The 21,434-nt window shown below is 43.0% G+C and overlaps 1 long non-coding RNA gene across 1 annotated transcript; it reads left to right on the top strand.

Annotated features, from left to right (window-relative positions):
• Positions 1-1,912: 1,912 nt before the first annotated feature.
• On the top strand, positions 1,913-21,320 carry LOC116099021. The gene is made up of 3 exons (XR_004122043.1): positions 1,913-2,068; positions 2,661-2,851; positions 18,462-21,320. It is a non-coding gene; the product is annotated as an uncharacterized LOC116099021 (long non-coding RNA).
• The last annotated feature ends 114 nt before the right edge of the window (positions 21,321-21,434 follow it).

Genomic DNA, 21,434 nt, shown 5'->3' on the forward strand with positions numbered 1-21,434 from the left:
GGAAGGAGAAGAGCCATTGCAGATGTTGGGGAGAATGTAACCACAAGATGGCAAGATTTTGGCAAAGGGCCTGTGCTGTGTGTCTGCATCATTGGAGGAGATGGGGTGAAAGCAGAGGAACCCCCATTTCTTTGGAGACACTATGTCTCATGTAACTTAGCTGCCTTCAAACTTGTTGTATTGTCTAAAGTAACTTTGGTCTTCTGATCATCCTGCCTCCTCCTCTCAAGTGCTGGGATGACAGGCCTGGACCACCATACCTTGTTGATGGGGTATCGAGGATAGAACCCAGGGTCTTGTGCATAGTAGGCAAGTACTCTTCCAACTGCACTATATCCGAAGCTAACTTAAAATCTAGCTCATTTGTGTAGGGAGAGTAAAGAAAGCATGTGGTAAGTGTGCTTGGAAATGATCCTTATAGAAGGCTATGGACATCTGCCAGGACCAAGGCAGAATTTACAGGGTCACATGGCAGGGTCAAGGGCTACAGAGAAAAGTGGGGGGAAGAATGGATACTGAAAATGATCTAGCTCTGTAAATGGGTCAGAGGGTATGGCAGGAGGCCAAGGGAGGAAAGGGCAGCTAAATGCCAGAGAAGTGCTGAGTGTGGCATACCTAGACAAGCCTAGGTCCCCTCAGGAGCTCCCTGAGAAACAAGGAGGCGCACAGCCACGGGCCGTAGCACCACTATGTTTCATCAAGTCACTCCCAATGTCTCCTGTCAGCCTGTCCTTGACATGATCCCTCTCTATGCTCAGACTGCTCATCTTTCCTAGACCCTGCGACTTTCTTCACCATCAAGATCTCCTCTGTGCTGCATCCAGGAAGCAAACTTCTCCCTTTTTGTTGACCTCGTTGCTTCATCCCAACAGTGACTGCCTGGCCCAAGACCGGCCAGTAACAGAAAGCTGAGACCTCAGGGAGTCTCTTTGGTGACTCCATGGGCTGACTGCACTTCCAGTTCTCCCCTGTCCTAGCTCATTACATAGGTGTGGGCTGAAGTGAGACAGCCCAGGGATCTCACTTGAGCTCATCTTTGGTCTGTTGTTATGAAGGAGGTGAGAAAGGGAAGGAAGGAAGAAGAAAGATAGGGCAGAAAGAAGAAAGGGAGAGGAAAGGGAAGGAGAAGGAAGAAGAGGAGAAAGAGAATGAGAGAAGGAGGAGGAGGAGAAGGAGGAGGAAGAGAAGAAATGGTTTTAAAAGCAATTGTCCTGAAACACCCATTCTCTCCATCCTCTTCTCTTCCTCCTAGATAACCAGCGTGTCTTATAACCTGGAATTTCTTTTATCTAATGGGAAAACTTTGTTCTTTTCTCCCTGGAATGCCCTATTTTGCCTTGGTTCCTTTTCTCCTCCTCCTCTTCCTCCTTTTCTTCCTCCTCTTCCTCTTCCTCCTCCTCCTCCTCTTCTTCCTCCTCCTCCTCTTCCTCCTCCTCCTTTTCGTTGCTCTGTGTGCCTGTGCCTCTGCTTGACTGGGGTAATTGCTCTGAGTGCCCCCTGTCCACTTGGGGAAGTCTATCAGTTGCAACTGTTCACTTGCTTCTTTGGGCTTCTGGCAACCCCCACAGCTGCACCCCCTGCACATTGCTGCTCTTCTGGAACTGTACAGAGACCTGGTTGGTTTTTCTAAGTGGCAGCTTAAATCAGCATTTTGCTGAGCACTTTCTACTGTCTTTCTCTCCTTGCAGAGAGAAGAAGCCCTCCCACAGGCTGTTTACCTAAGGAAACCACTGTTCTCCTGAGGCATTGACTATCCAAATGACAGTGTCCCACTGTGTGTCCCACAAATGTGCTGGCAACCAGGTAAATAGGCAGGGTTTTTTTGGGGGGGGGTGGGGAGGCAGTGCTCAGAGTTTAGAGGGAATTGATTCTGTGAAGTAAGTTGAATAGTCAGTTAACTGTAAAAGATGGATGGGGGTGGGGGGAGGGATTATGAAAGGAGTTGTCCTCTCAGTTTTCCTTTTGACCGGGGTGAAGCACCCCTGTCCTAGGCTGTGCTCAGGACCCTCCTTGCTCAGGATCCAGTCTTCTACTGCAGTTCATGCCTCCTGTTTGTCTCTGTAAACCAGTGAGTTTCCCTGGCTTCCTGTGTTTGCCCTGTAAGAGCTCCCTGGAGACCCAGACTGTTTTGATTCTTGCCTGCCCCAGAAGAAACACCCTTTACCAGCTTTGGTGCCGTTTGAGATTAACCAACGAGAGGCATGGCAGTCAGGCCTTCCCTCACTACCCAGGCCTTCTTAGGTGGTCCTCTTGGACAGGGCAAAGGGTCAGCAGAGCAGAGTTCCCAGGAAACATTTGAAGGATGCTTGTCCTTCTGTGGCAAAAATGAGAGGGTGGAGAATTTCCAGGAAAGGAGTGGAAAGATTTAGAGTAAGTTCTTTGCAGTGTGAGCAGAAGAAATAGGAGAGTTTAAAAGAACATCAGTATAATAGTTAAGCATCTTGTGGCTTCCAAGATAAAACTAAGAAACAAAGATAAAACTTGGGAGTCAAATACAGGAGTAGAACATAGGAGCGTGAAGTGACTTGGTGGCCATCTAGACCCTCAGCAAACCACTGGTTTAAATGTCTCTCCATAAACAGGGATGTCTGTCTCACACTGTCACTTTATTGCTGACCTGCTGTACAGATTTTTTTGACCACAACTTCATGCCTGTTCAGTGCTAGATGCCACAGGAGTTGCAAAGCTTCACAACCCAAGGACGCGCTTCCCAAAGCTGCAGTCATCACAAAAGTCAGGACAGAGTTCCAGAAGGTGCTGCACAAGAACACATGGCAAAGGCTGTCCAGTTCCCACCCATCTGCCATCATAGCTACTCTGCAGTCGAGACTGCAGGATCCGGAAGTTCAAGGTTTGTATGAGCTGCAGGGTGAGTTCAAGGCCAGCCTGGGTAATTTTGTGACATCCTGTCTCAAAATAAATGCAAAATAGTTCTGGCGATGTATCTCAGCTGTAGAGTGCTTGTCTGTAATTCACAAGGCCCCATATTCAATACCCAGCATCACAAAATAAAATAAGTATGTGGTTGAGAATGAATGAAGTTGGTACCAAGGGCTTCCACGGGGGAGCTGCAGGCAGGTCAGGTCGGGGATTGCAGAGGGATGTGTGGATGGGCCTCAAAAGGAGCTTGGAGGAGGGAGCAAAGGAAGAGGCAGTCCCCAGTTCATGGTTTGCTGCATTCTAATTACAACAACAAACTCTACAATAGTTGTGTCCTGTTAAAACCAAGGTGCTCTCTCCTGTGACTACCAGAGACTAAAGGAGAAGACTCAATAGCAAATACCTGGCTTCTGGTTGCTGGGTCAGGGTCAGCTGTGGTTGCTTTCAGGTGTTATTCTGACCACAGTACAGACTTGGAAGGTACATTCTGTGCATTGGAGAATTATGCTTTCCACTCCAGGAATGGGGGTAGGGTGGCTAAGGGTAACTTTATTAATAAACATATTGAATTATTCCTCATAACAGATGTGGTACTATATGCCTATAATCCTAGCACTTGAGAAATGGCAAAAGGACTAGGAATGCAAGATGAAGCCTTGACTGTGTAGTGAGGTAAAGGCCAGGCTGGGCTATAAATCTCAACTAGAGGAAAAGTCTATAGTCTGTACTTGCCCACACATACCCATCTTCAGTGTGGTACTTTTGCCTGCCGTGGGCTAATCTCACTATATTCATAACATGATGCCTACAGTTGGTCATGGAACTGCATTTCAAACATGGAGAAAGGGTCAGGGCTAAAGATGTTTTCCTAGTGGCCTAATCGGTCATCAATGGGAGGAGAGGCCCTTGGTCCTGTGAAGGTTCTATGCCCCATTGTAGGGGAATGCCAGGGCCAGGAAGCAGGAAAGGGTGGGTTGTTGAGCAGGGGGAGGGAGAGGGAACAGGTTTGTTTTTTTTTTTCTTTTCTTTTTTCAGAGGGGAAACCAGGAAAGGAGATATCATATGACATGTAAATAAAGAAAATATCAAAAAAAAAAAAAAGATGTTTTCCTAGTCTGCTCTGTCTTTCTATTCATGAAGGAACTTTTTGCCAGGGACATTACAGAACAGTTTTCCTGAAACCCCACTGGCCAGAACTCAGTTAGATGACATACCCTAGAAAAGTTAAGCTAGTCATAATTTCCCATGGCTCTAGTAGACCATGACCAGATTTCATAAGGTCAATGGGTCTCTGCTTACTACCTCAGTGAAGCCAGAGAAGGGTGTGAGGATGGTAGATGGGTAAGTGATGACCTGTATCTGCCTCATGTGCCCCTTCCTGTGGGCTTTGTCTCAACTCTAACCTGTGAATAGAATCCTAAAATTAACACCCCCAATACATAAAGTATGTATCTGATTTGTACCAGAATGGCAAATGAAAATTCTAATCAGCACACCTTCAATCTAAAAAAGTGCATAGGACTGTAGGCCTGTCCCTAGCATCCACATTTGGTGGCTCACAGCTACCTGTAACTCCAGCAACAGGACATCTGACAATCATCTACTGCCCTCCAAAAGGACCTGCATGTATGTACATGTAAATACACACAGAAACAAACAATGCACACAATATAACATAAAAATAAAATAAAATAAAATTGATTTTATAAAAATAAAATCAATCTTTCTGTTTTTGACAGAATCTCACTATATAGCTCTGGCTTCCTGACTGGACTAGCATAGCACTCTCTATGTAGTCTAGGCTAGCCTTGATCTCACAGAAATCTGCAAGCCTGCTAGGACTCTCAGTGCATGCCATCACACCTGATAAAATAAATATTTTTTAAAAAAGGCAATGAATGAATATACATTTATGTATCAAGATTGTCTATATTATATACCTTTTTGTGTGTCTCCTGAAGTAAACTAAACTTAACGTACAAATGTGTGGTCCTAGCTGGTTTTGACAAGCTATATGCCTTTGCTGGTGCCTTGCTGGATTCAAGGGTGGGCCTGTTCAGTCGGTTCAAGGGTGGGTTTAGTGTTCCACCTTAAGCTCTAGGACTGTGGCTTCTACAGTAGCTGTGAGATGCACATACTCGCTGAGCTACGGAAGCATGCGTGATGTGGCCAGTGGGATGCAGGAGCCAAACTTTTAATCTTGTTAAGTTTTAATTTATTTAAATTTAAATTTTCACTCAGTCCCTAACTATGCTTGTAATAATTTGGATACATGAATCTCTTCAGCTATCTGTGTTGTGGAACCTTAATTATAATTCAACTCTATGTGGTGAAGGTCTGCTATGTCAGCTGAGATTATTGTAAGTCTAAAACTACCAAATCCTGAAGACCTGTACAGAGTTAAAAAACTCATACAGGTTATTTATTGAAATGCTGACATTCTAAATATACTTAGTCTATAAGGCATATTAAAATTAATTTTACTTGACTATATTGTTTTGTTTTTTTTTGAGACAGAATTTCTCTATGTAGCCCTGCCTGGCCCAAAACTTGCTATATAGACTAAGCTGACATCATCAAACTCACAGAAATTTGCCTGCCTCTGTCTCCCAAATTCCATAATCAAAGGCATGTATGCCACCATGCCTAGCTTCTTCACTGCTTTGTAAAGGTGACTAATGGAAAACGATAAATCACATGTGTGGCTTATGTTCTGTAGTTCTTGGAAAGTATGGCTCTAGCATGGGGTTACTGTAAATGTTATTTGAATGAATGCATGAATCCTCCACATAAACTTCAGACTGGATCATAGGATTCCTAGTTTTCATACCCATCCTTCCCATCATTCCTTGCAGCCTCTGATGTCACATGCTAGCTTCCTGGTCATGCAGGCATATTCACTTCTAAGACAGCAACTTTGCTTGTGGAAGTTAGGTTTGAGAACTCTCAGGGGAGGAAGAAGTGCCTGTGTTGGGGGCCTATAAAAGGCATGGTTTGTAGGAAACAGAGCGTTTGTGATGGAACAAAGTCAGGTGACCTTTTTTTTTTTTCAGAGTTTGCCATTTCTGAGTGTCTGTTTTGAAATCTCCAGTCAGCTCATTCTGGTGTGCTTATTCTGATAAGTGTGTGTTTCATAAAAGGAGTGTACTTCTGGTCAGATTCCTGCTGGTGCTCCTTACTATCCCCAGTGCAGACAAGCCGCTTTGACTGTGTGACATCTGGAGAACAGAGAAATGCAACCACCCAGGCTGGGAACCGAAAGGGGATGCAAGATCTGCTCTGTCTGAGCCTGCAGAGGCTACACCCAGCTTGCAGGGGCCTAGCAAGGAGCTAGCCACTGCTCTCCAGATTTTATATATATATATATAAAATACATATATATATATAAAATACATATATATATATATATGTAGGTTATATATTTAAATGCTAACACTGAGTCACTGTGGGTGAAATTTGGTGTGGCTTTATTTTCTTCTGTATACTGTAGTCTTAGAGTGTGTAATTGTTTACTATTTCTAAAACAAAACTTCAGAAGATGTAAGTGAAATGTATCATTTCCCTTCATGGAGCTAATTTTGAGATATTTTTAACCCAGTTCTCCATTCAACCTTCTTAGATTTCCTTAAATACTCATTTTGGCTTTGTCATACTTGACTCTATCTAAAATTTTGAGCCAGTTTGTGGCTGGTTAGGACTTACTGTATGGGCATTTGCTTCCTGGTGTTACATGGATAGAAATGGATAGAAGATGGCCTTTCGCTCTCAAAGTATAGGGAAAATGTATGCGGCAGAGTATGAGGAGCCTGGCCTTGGGCTGAACCATCCATCAGTGGGACTGTCACTCTGGCCTTTATCCCCTTCACAATTCTCTGCCTTATGTAGTGTTGTTGTTTAATCAAGTCACGTCTTTTAAATTTTTATTTTATTTTATTTTATTTAGTATTAGTGAATATGTGTGTGGGTTTGTGCCTAAGTACAGTGGTGTGCATTCCACATTGTACCTATGGTGGTCAGAGAACAGCTTTTGGCTGTCCTCTCATTGTGGATTCTAGCCTTGAACTCCAGCTGTCAAGTTTGTGCTGCCTTGTACAGCCAAAGCCTTTAGTTACTGGGCTATCTTGCCAACCCTGTGAATTTCCTCGTGTATATTCATTGTACATGGCTCTCTGTTACATGGGATTCTCACACAAGTACACCTGCTATACTTGAGTGCAGTTTCCCCTCCCCACTTCTGGTCCATCCCTTTCATTCATCTCCTTTGTACCCCTGGACAGTTGTAATTCTATTTTTGTGTCATCTATACCCATTTGAACATTTCTCTTCTAATTATGATAAAAAGATGCAGATCACTAAATTCTTGTAATCTCTGCACTCCAGAGGTGATGAGCAGGAGAAAGGTCAGATGTTTATGTATCTCATCTATAAGATACATGATACTCAGTTTCAATAATAATAATAATAATAATAATAATAATAATAATAATAATAATAATGATAATGATAATAATAATAATAATGGATTTACCATTTGTTTGTTACCACAAACGTCATGACCAAGAAGCAAGCTGGGGAGGAAAGGGTTTATTTAGCTTACTTCCACATTGCTGTTGATCACCAGAGGAAGTCAGGACTGGAACTCAAGCAGGTCAGGAAGCAGGAGCTGACAAAGAGGCCATGGAGAGATGTTTCTTACTGGCTTGCTTCCCCTGGCTTGCTCAGCCTGCTTTATTATAGAATCCAAGACTTCCAGCCCAGGGATGGCACCACCCACAAGGGGCCCTACCCCCTTGATCACTAATTGAGAAAATGTTCCACAGCTGGATCTCATGGAGCCACTTCCCCAACTGAAGCTCCCTTCTCTGTGATAACTCCAGCCTGTGTCAAGTTGACACACAAACCAGCCAGTACACCACTTTTATGAAGTTTAAATGCACATGGAATACAATGCCATTAAGTGTACATATACTGGTGTGCAACATCACCACCACCCATTTCAGAACCTTCACAGCATGCCTTCTCTGCCTGAACTATAACTCTCTATGCCCCTGTCTGTACCCCACCCAGCCCCTGGTAGCCACCATTCTTTCTGCCTCCAGCGGTCATCTACTCTAGGTCCCTCATCTCACGGGAGCCAGTGTCCTGTGGCTCACTGGTTGCACTTAGGACTTCCAGGTCCATCCATGTGTAGTATGTGCCAGAACTGCCCTTCTTCTAGGCACTGAGTATTGGTGCACATTTCCTTGTCTGCCCATGGGCAGAAGAGTACCTGGGCTGCTTCTAGCTTTTTAGCTTCTATGAATAGTGATGTTCTGAACTTCGATGTATAAGCATCTATGTTCAGAGATTCTTTTTATCACAGCAGACTTTCTAGATCATATGATGATTCCCTTTCTCAATTTGTGAAGATTTCTCAAATTATCTCCATAGAAGCTGCATTCCCCCCCCCCCCAATATGGTGCTATTTTAAAGAAAGATGGCTTATTTAGGTTGCCATCTTCCTGAAATCAAGCACCCTGTTAGATTCGTTTTGAAATCTCTCAAGTACTATAGATGTTCACATATATGTGAATGAAAATTATGCTCCCTGAGCTCCCGGGAGCTCATCTGTAGGCTGTGGGGTTCCCTGAGCTCAGCAGTCAGCTCCTTATAGCTTTAAACACTTGCAGCCTGGTCAATTCAGCTCTTCAGAGGAGGGACAATGTACCTAGAAAGTCTTGGCTTCAGGTCCTGGCTTGGAAGTTGGATGGCCTTGGCCTCTCTTCTGACCTCTTCTTTCAGACATGTGTCACATCATGTGAAGGCTGTTCTTGGTTGTCAACTTTATTACATCTGGATTAATTAAGCCCCAAGAGGTTAAGCTCAGCTGTGAGGGATTTTTTCTTAATTAAGTCATCTGAAATAGAAAGACACATACACCTTTGCTTGTTTAGTTTGGTTTCTGTTTCTGTGTTTTCACCAGGTTGATGTATGTGGTTTTGCTTTTTGTTTGTTTTTTAGAGAGAGAGAATTGGGTGGGTGGGGAGATGAGGAGGACCTGGGAAGAGTTTTGAGAGGAAAAAAGTGTCACCAGAATTATTTTTTTTTCAATTAAAAATTTAAAAAAAATTTATTTTTAAAAAATTAAAAAGAAATAAAAGAAACAAACAAAAATAATAAAACAGAAAGAAATCCTACTTTCAAATGCAATCATTTGGGGAATTTGGGCTTTGACATAAAAATCTGAAGGTAAGTATGCTTTAAAAGCTTCTATTGCCCATTCTATATTGTCATACGTGTAGGGGTATATGTGTGTTTATATAAACATGAATAAATATATATGCAATTGCAAATATTTTCTAACATTATCTAGCATTCTGTTACTAATATCTTCTGTCATATATAATGATTCGGTTTTTCTTATTTACAGCCTCTTTTAAATGGCTCGTTTAAGTCTAGATAAGAATATAAACCTATTGCCTTTTATATTATTGTTAAAGGAATAATAAGTAGGCATAATCAGTAAATAGAAAAAGAACAGATAATAAGATCCAGTGACCCATGAGATACTGACAGGATTTTTAGGTTTAGATTTAAGTAGAAGAAAGACTGGAGCAAGAGGCAAGAACATGCCAAGCTGTCGTTATCTTAGGACTGTCTCTTAAAGTGGCCCAAGAAGGTATTGTTATGAGCCAAGCATCGTAATGCACAACTTTAATCCCAACAACTGAAAGGCAGGGGCAAATAGAGCTCAATGACTCTGAAGGCTAGCCTGGTCTATACAGTGAGGCCTTGTTTTAAAAAATAAAAATTAAAAAAATTGTAGTTATAGCCGTCATTGTCTAGGACCAGTCTGGCTCCTGAATGAATACTGATGTGCTCGGGGTACAGCCTCACCATCCTAGATAATTGTCTTTCAAGATGAAGAGGTCTGTTCTTAAGGCCTTGCTGTTCCTCGTGTCCCCGGTGACTTCAGGATTAGGACTTATCTCTGTGCCTTCAGCCTTGAACTCAACAGTCAACTGAACAGTGGCTCCTTGAGTGATTATCATGTCTGTGCAGAGCAAGCAGGAGTCTGAACCAAAGTAAAGGAAACACACGGAAAACGAATTGAGAAAAAATGAGAAAGAGGCAGCAGAGGCAGGCAAGCGAAGAGAAGGATACCAAGGCTGAGAGAAGCGTTATAAAGCACCATTATAAAGCAAAACGTGACATGGAGCTGCAGCCAGAAAGCATTCAGGAAGTTGCACGAGGGTCCTTGCTTCTTCTACAAAGCCCCATGAGTATGGACCATGAAGACAATGCTTAGATCTTTCCTGTCTCCACTCCACTAGAGGAGTTTTATCAATGGTATGAGTTGTACCAGAAGCAATTTAGTTCTAGTCAGCATATGTAAGAACCGCTTCTTTTGGAAAGATTGCCACAGGTAACTCCGTTTTTGTTTTGATTTTGAAAAGGATTCTTGCCGTGTAGCAGAGGCTAGCCCCAACTCAAAGTCCTCCTGTTTCAGCCTCCCACGTGCTAGGACTACCTACCGCCAGCCAGCAGCACGCACGTCCAAGCATAACTTCTCTTGGATTTGGACAACTTCCTCCTCTTGTCTCTTTCCCGAAGACTTTACTGACCAGCCTCTTTTGTTTTGTGGTTTTGGTGGCCTCTTGAAAAAGGGCTGTCTTCCCTGCTCCAGTCTGGACCCAGGTTGGGCGTATGGGGCGGGTAACAAGGAATCAGCGTCACACTTACCAATCAAGAGACAAGCCCATTACTGATTGATATTTTTCCTAATGTTCTTTGCACAGACTAGAAAGAGGTACATTTAAACTAACACTTTAGTTTCTTTAATGGTCATTACTTCATCAGTATTTCCTACTTCTTGGACAAATTTTGGTTAGTTGTATTTTCTTAGAAAATCATTCTTTTTCCCCCCCTCCCTGGGTTTCAAATTTAGTGTTAAAAGGTGTGTTGATGTTAGTATTTAAAGTTAGGCTTTACATTTATATTAATTTTTATGCCTCCTACTTCCTGTTGAGCACTTTATCTCTCCTTAAAATTGACTTTCTAGTCAAATATTTTTACAGGTGTATTTTATTTTATGTCTATGTGTTTTGCCTCCCTGTCTTCTGGAAGTGAGGCATGAATGACTTCGAGTGTCTCCAGGGTGCTGAGGACTGAACTCAGGTCCACTGTAAAAGTAGCTGGTGCTCTAACTGCTGAGTCATCTTGCCAGCACCCACCCCCACCCTGGCCCCAAATAATTTTTAACTTAAAAATAAAAAACCTGTGCTGATTTTTTTCATCTGTTTTAGTTTTCATGTTTTGCTTTGCTTTGTTTTACTTGTTAGTTTGTGTTCGGTTTGGTTCCCCCCCCCCCCCCATGGTTTTGTGTGTCTGTGTTTAAACTTAGTGTTCAAAGCCAGGAGCTTGTGCAAGCTAGGCAGGCACTCAACCACTGAGCGACAGTCCTGGCCCAAGACTGTGGCTTTCTTGTTGGTTTTACTGAGTCCTCTGCCCCAACCCAATCTCATTAATTTCTCTGTCTATAGTAATTAATTCGCTTCCTCCCACTTGGCCTTATTTTGTTTCTTTTTTCCCCATCATTTTTATGTTTTTAAAAAGTGAAGTAAGGACAGAGCCTTTTCTTGGAAGCTGCTCTGGCCCTATGTGGTCCTCTTCCAAGTAGTTTCATTCCTCCATAAACTAAGAGAGTCCTAGAAGTATGTTTTCATGTTTTAGGAGTATAGATTTTTCTTTGCTCTATTTGTTAATTTCTAACTTTACTGCATTCTGGTCAGTGACTGGGGCCTATACAGTCATATTTTTTATGTGTGCCTATTTTCTTTGGCACTTATATATACATATGTGTGTATGTTTAAATGTATTCTAATGTATGTTGCTTTTTTTTTAAGCTACCATTGTTAGCCCTTGAGATAGGCTGTAATTTAGAAGCTTACAACAATAAAACTATTACTGGTTCATTTATTCAGCATACTTTTTTTTTTTTTTTTAATCCATGCGAGTTTTGGAGACTCTGGTATTTAGAGGCAAGAAGCTGAGCATCAGACATAGCCCAGTCCATGTGACTGTACATCCTGGTCACTGAGAGAGTCAGGAATGACAGTCCTATCAGTGGGTCAGTAATCAACAGCACAAGCATGTTCTGGGAGCGTGTACACAGAAGCTTGGTCCTAGGGAAGCCCTCCCGATGTTCAAACAGAGAGCCAAATAAATGGAAGTTTAAAAAGAGCTGGACGAAGAGTGGCTGAGGTCTAAGGGCATGCTGTGGTCCCTGGCAGAATGCAAGCGAGGTTCTCTGAGATCCTGGAAGCAGGCCAGTCCCCACAGCACCCAGAGCTGAGGGGCAGGCCTTACAGGCCTTTCTAAGAGTTTCTCTTTTATTTTGAAAAAGGCAGGGAGTCAACGAATTGACTCAGCTGGTAAAAGAACTTGCCGTCAAACTTGACAACCTGAATTCGGTCCCTAGGACTCACATGGTAGAAGGAGATAAGTAGTTCCAGCAAGGAGTCCTCTGACTTCTACACACACACACACACACACACACACACACACACACACACACACACACACACAATGAATAAATGAAGGACTGAATACAGGTAATGCACACGAGTTATGAATCAGAACTGATCCTGTGGGTCATTTCCCCATTATATACATGGGACTCTGTTTTCCCAGGGCTGAGGGTAGCTTACTCCAGAGTCTACATTTCTCTCCCCTGTGACAGTTTCTCATCTCTTGGTATGACAAAGGATATAAAGTTAATTGTTTTTCTAGTTCATGGACTTGGGGGTGGGGTAGTCTGTAGTGGATAAGGGCATTAAAATGTATAGTGAAATATACAATTCAATGTGGAGTTCTACTTTAGAATTTCTTATATTTTTGGTTGTGAGCCTAGCCTTTAAGAGCTGAGCCATCTCTCTCGCAGAATTTCTATTCTAACTGTATAGAAGCACATTAAAATGTTTGGTTAATTTTTGTGTGTGTTTTTTTAATTTGCCTTTTAAAAGTAATAAAGTTTTTTTAAATAAATAAAAAAAAAAAGGTTGTACCAATACAAACAGATAAAGGCTTATTGTCCCAGTGGCAAGCGCTGGGCAAATGAGCATCCTGCACACCTTGTACACCCTGCAGCAGGAAGCCACTTAATGTCCCTACTTGGCTAGTAAGGAGACCCAGGGCAGACAGGCATTTCCTCAGAGCAGGGAGTAGGCACATAGAAAATTGGTAAGGACATAAATGTCTGTAAGCATGAGTTACCCTGGGAACAAAGGGAAGAGAGGACAGAGGAAGATTAGATAAGATGTAAAAGAATGGTTGTCTAAAAAAGTACCACGTACCCATGTGTCTCCAAATGGACTTATGTATCTGTGTGGGTGTGTATCTATATACATACAGACACATATATGTCTCTGTATGTATATATGTTTATGTATGTATATATATTATAAATATATATATATATGTGTGTATATGAGTACACAAGGAATTAGTTTATTGTAGAAACTGAAGTTGAAAAACAAGAAGCTAGAGAAAACTTTCAAGGCCTGAGAATATTGAGGACAAAGAGTTCATTGTGTGACACAGAAAAGATACATGGAGACTTGGGAGTAAACTACCCTCTGTCCTGGGGTATGGTAGATAATGGGGAAATGGCCCACAGCTCCAGCTTTGAGGCCCAGTAGAACCTCCGAAGGCTCCCCTCACAATGCTCCCCACTATCAGCTCAAGCAAGATGTGTCTCTCTGTCTCAGGTCTTGTCATCTGAATGTGTCTACTAGAATGTCTATTTTATGGAACCTGGGAGGCTCAGCACTCTGTGTGTAGATGAAGAAGAGACCAGAGACTGAACTGAAATTCAAACTCAGGCTCACATAACAGCAAAACCTCATTCCCAAGGATAGGGAAGTTTTCTATGCACTCAAAGATAGTGAGTACTGAATAAACTCACAGCATGTCCCCGGAGTGGGAGGCCTGGAGCCCACAGAAAGTACAAAGGTCAGAGTCCAGGTACCTGGGTGTGGAGAAGGAAAGCTTTACCATGACAAGGCAGAGCTAACCTCACAAACCTTCCCTCTCCGGACCCCTCTCAAGTTCTGTGTCTACTTGCATGACCCTCTCCTGACTATCCACCTGCCAGCGCAGAGGGCGGAGGGGTCAGTCCTCAGCCTCATTGGCTCCGCAGAGAGCTCCTAAGGCTCCTTATAGTACTGACTCTGAAGACACTTCTTTCTCTGACCTTTACCCAGCCACCATTTACACTATTCCTAGTGTTGGCCCTGTCAAAACCCAGCCATGACCCAGAGACCAGACAGGCCCACAGAGGTGAGACAGTTAGGAATAGCCCAGACCACCATCCCAGGTATCGCCAGAAAGCACAGTGACAGACTCCAATGGTCAAACTCAAAGCCAGCCCCGAGGCTTCTGCAGGACTCAGAGGCAGCCTCCATGACCGCCTTCACTCTTCAGTGAAGAGTGCACATCCACTGCAACATCATGCACTGGGCATTTTATTTTACATATTCAGTTTCACCTGGTACTAGTTCATGTCTGTAATCTTACCACTTAAAGGAGACTGACACAGGAGAACCACCAGGGTTCTAGGGCCCCCCGGGCAACGGAATGAAACTCCACAAAAGAAAATTGCATTTTAACTTAAATAAAAGTAGGTCATTCTAGGAAATGAAAAAACTGGGGCTCACATATGCCCAATAGAAGAAAGCCTTAAACATACATTTAATTATTTCAGTGCTAATCTCTTGTCCATGTCTTACCTGAAACCTTTTTAGCCTGACTTGTGTCACCTGCCTATTGATCCCATTTCCACTGCTGTGGTTGGGAGCTTACAGACAGATGGACATATGACTCGGCCAGATGGTTGGATCTCATCCCCTCCCCTGGTTACCAGAGCTAATCACAGCACCTGCCTCCTGGGGATGTTGCAAAGACTGGAGGAAACACCCCCCCACCCCCCCCATGAAGGTGCTTAGCAGAAGGCCTGGCACACAACACACCTGTCCTAGATCCTGCCTGTTTCCCAGAGTCCTTCCTGAAGGCAGGGCTGTGACTTGCAGACACCCCACTGTGACAGGAGACTGGGGAGCATGCTTTTTATCACAAGCAGATCAAAGCTCAGTGGGAAATGGAAGGCATCTAAGAGAGTGAGAAAGGTGCAGACTCGGGGCCACTGTTACAGATAAGAAGTCAGGCTCTGGAGTGACAGCTTACAAGGTGAGTGGGCCAAGATCAAAGGCATTTTTCATAACGAGGCTCTAGGGATGCCTCGGAACAAGGTGTATATTAAGTCCTTCTTGGCATAGTCCTTACCCCATCAGTGCCTCAGGGACACTTGGGCTAGAACACTAACTCTGGACTCTTGGCCTCATAGGCTAGAGGCAGCTTGTTTTGAGCCCAGACTACAGTCCTTAGCCACAGGTCTCACTTCTGGGTTCTTGCCAGAGATGTATGTGGTTCACCTCTCAAGAGAGTCAAGATGCCTCAGCCTGGGTCAGAAGACACCTGGGCACTACACAACCAAAACCAGACCTTTTCTCACAGACATTTGCAGATGCACAGCTCAGTACTGGAGGTCTTGATATTCCCTTGTTTTTAACCATTTCTTCTCTTTCTCTGGGCTCTGTCTGGCTTGGCTTTACATGCTCCGTCTAATTCACAATGCCATTTCACCCTTCTTCTGGGAGATGAGCTACTTTATCCTCTCCTCCTCCTTGGTCTTTCTCATCCCCCCTTTTCCTCTCTTCTCCATTTAAGTCCCCTTTCCCTGTTCATCTTTTCTTTTCTTCTTACAAACATGTCCTGAGTCATTCCTCATGGGCTGGCTATTGGGTCAGGAAATACAATGGGAGCAGGGTCGTTATCCTGTGATTTTATTCTGAAAAGGAAGACAGATTTTAAAAATAATTGCCAAAAATTGTTTAATTATGCCTGTAATTATGCTATTAATAAGGCACCTATTTCTCCAGAACTCATTTGGCATTTTCTACATCTGGTTAACTTGGCAAATAACTAGAATTAGGACCATCCTGGAGAGCAAAGCCTCCAATGTCTAGTTCCTGTGGAGCCTGGAATGTATCTAACCTGCACTCAGTAATTGTTTGTGGAATAAATGGAGAAAAGATAAAATACTTCAGAGTAGAATCTGTGAGTGAACACTTGACACAACCGTTGTGAAACAGAGAGTAAATCTCTTCCTCTGTGTCATCCCTCTCCTACTCTACCAAGAGACGAAAAGATGTCAGGAGCATAAGGTGTCAAAGAGTAGATGGATGCCATATAGCTGAGACTCTTGGTCATCAGCTCTGCCCCTCAGGAAAAATTGCCTGGACCTTTCCTTCCATATTTCAAACTTTTTAGTGCCTTAGTTTTTTCTGTGTTATTACCGACAGAACACCATAGACTGGCAAGGTTTATTTTGTAATCCTCTTAGTTCTTGAGGCTAACAAGTAAAATATCAAGGTGTCAGTGTCAGCATCTCCTGAGGGCCTAATAACACATCACTCCATAGTGGAAAGCAGGAGCCCATCATGCTGTCATCAATGTCACCGCCATGTCACCTACCTACAAAGGCAGAAGCCTGACCTAGTCACCTCGTACATACCCAGCCTCCCAACACTACTGCACTGGGGATTAAGCTTCTGACACATGAACTGAATGGAATATAAGAAGCCAGAGCCAGAAGAAATAAAGGGACAATAACCCTGAAAGGGTTATTGTAACCCAGTTTCAGGGCTTTGGAGCATCACAATATTTGTCTTCTCTAATTATGGCCATATAAGTGCCTTTCCATTCACACCCTCTTTAAGAGACTTTTATTCTGACTACTCCAAATAAATGGGAAGCAGATGGCTATTAAAAGCAATTACTCGAGGGATGGAGAGAAGGCTCAGTGGTTAAGAGCACTCTTGCAGAGGACATGTTTTCTGTTCCCAGTACCCACATGGTGGTTCACAACTGTTTGTAACTCCAGTTCCAGGGGATCTGGTGCCTGATTCTGTCCTCTGAAAGCAACAGGTACATATATGGTGCACATGTGTACATGCAGGCAAAGCATTCATACACATAAAAAAAAATGTTAAGAATATCATTTAATTAAGAGCTGGAGACATGACTCCATAGATAAGAACCCTGGCTGCTCTTCCAGGGAGCCAGGGTATGGTTTTCACCCATGATGGCTCACCCATGGTGGCTCACCCATGATGGCTCACCCATGGTGGCTCACCCATGATGGCTCACCCATGGTGGCTCACCCATGGTGGCTCACCCATGATGGCTCACCCATGGTGGCTCACCCATGATGGGGCCAGTTCCAAGGATCTAACACTTTCTTCTGGCCTTCATGGGAATATGCACTCAGGCAGTATACATATTTACACACACACACACACACACACACACACACACACACACACACGTATGTACATACAAAATTAGTGAACTAATCTTTAAAAAGAAAAAAGATTTAAAAAGCAATGAAAAAAAAAACCTAATTAAAAGGGGAGTATGGCTTTTGTACTTCACACTGCCCAATGAAATAATAAGGAAGCATCAGAATGGGAGTAAAGGCAGGTGAGCTGCTCTTCCAGAGGTGGGCAGAAAGGGAGCATTCATCATCAGGGCTGGCCAGAGCCCCAGAAGTTGTAAGAAATGATCAGACCTCATGTAAGGAGGCAATGGGATCTTTGGATGAACCTGGATTTGACCTGGTTCTTACAAAAATGTATCATTTGCAGTCATATGACTCTAAATTCCATGCATTTCAACAGGGAACTCCTGTCCTGCCCCTCCCCCCAACCCCCACCCCCTGCTGCAAAATAAATCTTGGTTGCTCCAATTCTTTTGGCCAGAATTACCCTCATTGTTACAGTGCAAGAAACATGACATCTCTGACCTTCTGGCTTAGGCACAGTCAGCCTGCTTCCCCTCAGTGTATGTGAGAAGGAAGCTGATGTAAGGGCCAGTGACATCATCTTCGGCGATGTGTGCACAGGAGAGCACATTAGAAAGGAAAAGAGACGGGTGCTCAGACTACTTCAGAGCAAACCGTAGCTCATAAACCAGAGTTGGATTACTGACAGGATCCTAATGACGACGGGTCTAAAGACTCGGAACTAGCTCTAGATCAGTGCTTCCAGGGAGAGCTGGAGGTCAGGACAGGAGAAAGAACTGTCTCAGAGAGCACTTCTAAGTGAGCAGCTGAGCCATGACTGCTCACAAAGTACCTTTGTCTGCTTCTGCCAAATCCCCATAGTAAGTACGTGCTCAGCGTGTCCTGTCCCGAACAGAGGGGTCAGAATTTTAAAATTCTAGCAATTGCTGCAACTTGCCCTTAGTCCACCCTGGGGCACTTTAGTGGCATCTTTCTACTTTCAAATGCAGACATCAGGGAGGTTACCCAGGCCCCCACAGCTGACCAGCAGTCAGAGCAGGTATGCCATCTGACTCTAGTGTCAGCAACCTTTCCAGGAAGCCTGATGTCCTCCCAGCACTCTATATATTGTAAGGCTAAGAATCAAAAAGTCCCCATCCATCAGACTACACAACCAATACTCTGCCATTTCTGTCCACAGAACAGCTGTGGTGTTGTGATGCTCACCAGAGGACAAAACAAAGACCTCAAGACAAGCATTTCCTTCCATTGTGAGTACACCCCTGGGAATAGGTGGAAATCATGAGCAGTTGGAAGTAAAGATGGACAAGGAACACGACCCAGAGGTCCTGAGTCAGAGACATGCCTGGACTTGATCTTACCCATGGAGCTTTGTGGGAATCATAGGCGTTTCATGCCTATGAATGGATAAAGACTGGATAAAGAGTGCTTGAAAGGAATGGGGGAGATGCTAAACATGGAGGAGGAAAGAGCTGCTGTGAAGTGGTAATGATAGAGGCTTAAACATCAGGTACAGAAAAGGTGTGGAGGGGCAAAGTCAGGACAGAAGAAGTGAGGCTGAGAAAGAGGAAGCATCAGAGGCAGGTTTCCAGTTTCCAACTTTAATGACTGTGGTGTTGGTGAGCTCCAAGCACAAAGAAAAAAACAACTGGAAATGACCTGAGCCTTTAAACTCTCAAGGCTCACCTCTGGTGACTTACTTTTTCCAATCTCCTCAAATAGCACTACCAACCTGAGACTAAGCATTCAAATGTATGAACCTGTGGGGGACATTTTCGTTCAAACCACCAAAAGGACCTTATGCTTTAGTGGAAGAGTTCACGTTATGCCATAAGTAACTGCAAGTATCAGTGACTTGCAACGTACCAAAGAGATATTTGCACATCCATGTTTGTTGCTGACCTAGACACAATAGTGGGGAAATGGAAGCAGCCTACATGGCTATCAACGCATGAAAGGATAATGAAATGTGATCTTTTGTGTAGCCATAAAGAAATGCAATTATGAAATCTGCAGAAAATGGATTGGATTGGACTGGATTGGAAATCATTGTGTTAAGAAAATTAAGCCATACTCATATATTTGAGTATTATTATATGCAGAAATATTTAAATATATAAAACCATATTGTTTAGTATTCTTTCAGATATTATGGATATTGTGAGAAAAAGTTTTAATGTCAAGAAAGCAAGTCCTGGTACCTAACACAGTGGTTTTCAAGGAACTACATCATTGGAAGTTGATAGGGGACTATGAAAGAGGAGGAAAGAATCTTAAAGGAGTGGAGGGAGACACACAGTGTGAAAGCAAAGGAGAAACTATTTGGAGAGAGGAGGATACACAATAGGGAGGACATAGGGGGAAGAGATGGATAAGAACAATTATATTGATCCATATATATGAAAATGCCATAATAATTTTTTTCTGTATACAACTTAATTTAAAGGTGGTTCAGTGGTTAGTTAAGAGCCCCAGCTGCAATACCAGAGAACCCAAGCCTGGTTCTCAGGAGCAAAATCAGGTGACTCACAACTTCCTGTGAAGAAGGGGGACTGAGACATTCATGTGGGTTCTGTGCAATGGCATACATTCCAACAGACACATGTGGGTTCTGTACAATGGCATACATTCAAACAAACAGACACATGTGGGTTCTGTGCAATGGCATACATTCCAACAGACACATGTGGGTTCTGTGCAATGGCATACATTCCAACAGACACATGTGGGTTCCGTGCAATGGCATACATTCAGACAAACAGACACATGTGGGTTCTGTGCAATGGCATACATTCAAACAGACACATGTGGGTTCTGTGCAATGGCATACATTCCAACAGACACATGCTTGAGAATACTTTTTAATTAGTTAGAAAAAAAAAAGCCTTAGCAAACTTAGCAAAAATGTTCTTCCTTTGCCCAAAGACCATTATATTTCTCCAGGGCAACTGTCCTCCCCATGTCTCACGAGTGCAGGAGCATCACCATCTCTACATAAGACAGCTTTAGTAATAAAGGAGAAAGAGGCACTGAAGAGCTTCCTATAGGTTTGTCAATAGTGCAGCTTGGAAATGGCCCACAACACTGTCTCTCGAGACACATTATGACCTCATCCAATGACAGAGACTAGGAAATCTGAAGTAGCCTGCAAATGATTTGGACATTGTATTATTGAGCTACTGCTGTAGTCCATGGCTACCTTCCCAGAAAAATACTGTTGTGTTAACAAGGGCCCTCAATTCCCTTGGTCTGTGTCAGGCCTTGTTGGGAATCACTGCATCGTGAACCACACACAGCGACTATACTTTTCTCATTTTTCTCCCTCCTTCCCCTCCATCTCTCCCTTCTCCTTCTCTTTGTCTTTTCCTTCTCCTCTTCCTCATTCATCATCATCATCAGAATTATCACCGTCGTCTTAGCTGATCTACAACTACAACTATCTCTAGCTCACAGCTTTAAGTCTTATTAGTTGGAGAGCTAATTAAAATTTATTAAACAAACCTCTAATGTAGTGTTTCCTAGGAACTATTCCAAGAAAATTCATTCTTTCAGATATTAATAGGCATTCTGAGAAAAAGCTTTATTGTCAAGTAAATAAATCCTGGTACCTAACATGGATTTTTACCACAGTATGTTTTAAACTAATATGCTATTGGAAGGGCTTCCAAAAGGTACATCTGGAAGAAGGGTGCTAAAGAGTCATTGATATCCCCTAGTCCCTTGTGTACTCTTGACAAGTAATAACATGTCTGATTGATCCGACTGATGGTCCTCTTGTCCTGTGTCCATATTCTGTCTCCAACCTTACCAAACACACACACCCCTCTGTCTACTCTGATGTTGGTACACTGCTCATCATACAGAAGTCTCTGTCTAACAAAGGGAACATTGTGAACATCATTACAGAACTGGATGCAAGGGTCTGGGGACTAAAGCCTCAGCAAGTCAGGCACTTTCTAACTCTTGAATTTTAATGGAACTGAAGGACATCCTAATGGAGTTGTTAAGGGATAAACCATTAAAATATTTTCATGATAAATGACTGCGTGTTCTTTTTTTACATCTCTAAAATAAACTTGCTTGATAAATCCATCCCCTCCTACTTACTTATATGAAAATTAATTTCTCCATGCCTGTCTCTATAAAAAAAAAA

Source organism: Mastomys coucha, unplaced genomic scaffold (assembly GCF_008632895.1).
Source record: "Mastomys coucha isolate ucsf_1 unplaced genomic scaffold, UCSF_Mcou_1 pScaffold20, whole genome shotgun sequence".
Classification (NCBI taxonomy): Eukaryota; Metazoa; Chordata; class Mammalia; order Rodentia; family Muridae; genus Mastomys; species Mastomys coucha.